Below are 2,307 nucleotides of genomic sequence, written 5' to 3' on the forward strand. Positions count from 1 at the left end.
AGCCATATTTTCATTACCTTCTTTATCTTCTAATGACCAGGCCCTAAAGAGTTCTCCAATGTGTCATTTACATCCAATGTGTCATTTACAAAATTATTCTCTCATTCCATAGAAAGTAAGGTTTCTAGCTCCTCCATCATTGAATAATTGTCCGTCGGATCGGGAAATTTCATGGCTTTAAGAACATTAAATGTTACCTGACCGTCTTGAACTCTCATAGTGAGTTCACCTTTTTATACGTCTATTAATGTTCTTCCCGTGGATAGCAAAGGTCTCATCAGGATGATTGACACTTCTTTATCTACTTCAAAATCTAAGACAATGAAGTCAAGAGGAAAAGTAAACTTATCTACATGTGCCAAAACATCATCAATCTTTCCTTCTGGGTATGCTAAAGATCGATTTGCCAATTGAGGTGTCACAGTTGTGGGTTTTACTTCACCTATTCCAAACATCTTAAAAATATATTTTGGCATCAAGTAGATGCTTGCTCCTAAATTGCATAAAGCTTTACCACAGTAAGATTCTCCAATATTACAAGGTATAGTAAAGCTTCATGGGTCCTTCATTTTTAGAGGTAGCTTATTCTATAAGAACGCATTGCACTCATTCGTTAGTGCTATAGTCTCGTACTCACTAAGTCTCTTCTGCATAGTCAAAATGTCCTTGATGAAATTGACATAATTGAGCATTTGTTCTAAAGCCTCCACCAACGGGATATTAATGTGAAGCTGCTTTAGAACGCTCAAAAACTTCTTGAATTACACCTCCTACTTCTGCTTATGTTCCTGGAATACTTAAGGATATAGAGGTGATGGAACTTTTGCTTAGACTGAACAACTTTTCTGAGGAGATAAATATGCAACTAAAGAAGGTGTTAGCTTATCAGAATTCACTAGTTTAGATTTTACCTCATCAGACTTTGTAATTTTTGACTTTTCTGATGCAGGAATTTTAACTATTGGTTGACTTTCCTTCTTCTCAATAGGTTGATTTTCAACCACAGCTTCCTTGGGTTTGAAAGTCTTACCACTTCATAAAGCAACTACATTGCAATGTTTCTTACCCAAATTCCTTGGATTTTCTATATTGCTTGGCAAGGCTTCTTGCGGTCTATTACTAAGCTCTGTAGTTGATTGACCCATTTGGTTCTCCAAATTTTTCAGTGTTGCTGCTTGACTTTAGACTAAGGCATCATTCTTCACCATGTACGCCTTCAAAAATTCTCTAAACTATTATATGATTCAGCTTGTAGTGGCTTTTGAACTTGTTGATTGAACCCTTGAGGTTGACTTGGTCAATGCTGCATGTAAGTGTTGTTCAGTCCTCCTCCTTGGTTACTCTAAGAGAAGTTTGGATGGTTCTGCCATGAAGCATTATGAAGTTGGCTGTGGTCCTTATCCACTTTTTTTTTGATTTCCTACGTAATAAATTAACTTGGGATTTGATGGACAATTCTCGAAAGAATGACCGCCCCCATAATATACACAGGAAATAACATCAAATTGAGTCGGTGGTTGAGCTGCAATATGATTAAAATTGTTAGTAGAAACTGTTTCAACATTAAAGAGATAGAAGATACATGAGCTGAAAGCTTCAACAACTCATCTTCTTGAAGCTGCTCGATTAATCGAGCATTGGTAATTGTTACTGGCTATTCTCTTAATGATCTAGTAAGCCTCATTATAAGACTTCGACAATAGAGCACCGTTCGCGGAAGTATCTACCACCAACCTTGTGTGTACGTTGAGACTAGTATAAAATGTCCCCAACTGGATGTAATGTGGAATCCCGTGGTGAGAGCATCTTTAAAGTAACTCCTTGAATCTTTCCCACACCTTGTATAAGGACTCATCATCCATTTGTTGAAAAGTGCTGATCTTATTCCGCAACTTAGTATTTTTTCTATGTGGGAAATATTTTACCAGAAAACGTTCGACTAGTTTTTGCCAAGTTGAAATTGAATATGATGGCAATGAATTAAGCCATGCTCATGCTCGATCTCGCAATGAGTATGAAAACAACTTCAATCTCAATGTGTCTTCAGTTACACCTATTATCTTCAAAGCATCACTCACCTCCATGAATAGTTAAAGGTGAAGATGTGGATCTTCTATGGGCATAGCACTAAATTGGCCCATTGTTTGAATCATTTGAAACATCACAGGCTTCAATTCAAACTGCGGTGCCTCGATCTCCTGTAACAGTTCGTTTTTCAATATGATAAAAAAATAGTGATTTTGGGGCCACAAATTCGGCGAGTAAGTTTGTAAATATTATTACTTGATATTTACGAGTCAAATATGG

The 2,307-nt window shown here is 36.8% G+C and overlaps 1 non-coding gene across 1 annotated transcript; it reads left to right on the forward strand.

The window, feature by feature from the left end:
* The first annotated feature begins 1,788 nt into the window (after positions 1-1,788).
* On the forward strand, positions 1,789-1,894 carry LOC121231183 (small nucleolar RNA R71). Its single transcript, XR_005929250.1, has one exon. It is a non-coding gene; the product is annotated as a small nucleolar RNA R71 (small nucleolar RNA).
* Positions 1,895-2,307: the final 413 nt, after the last annotated feature.

This window comes from Gossypium hirsutum, chromosome A06, assembly GCF_007990345.1.
Source record: "Gossypium hirsutum isolate 1008001.06 chromosome A06, Gossypium_hirsutum_v2.1, whole genome shotgun sequence".
NCBI classification, from domain to species: Eukaryota; Viridiplantae; Streptophyta; class Magnoliopsida; order Malvales; family Malvaceae; genus Gossypium; species Gossypium hirsutum.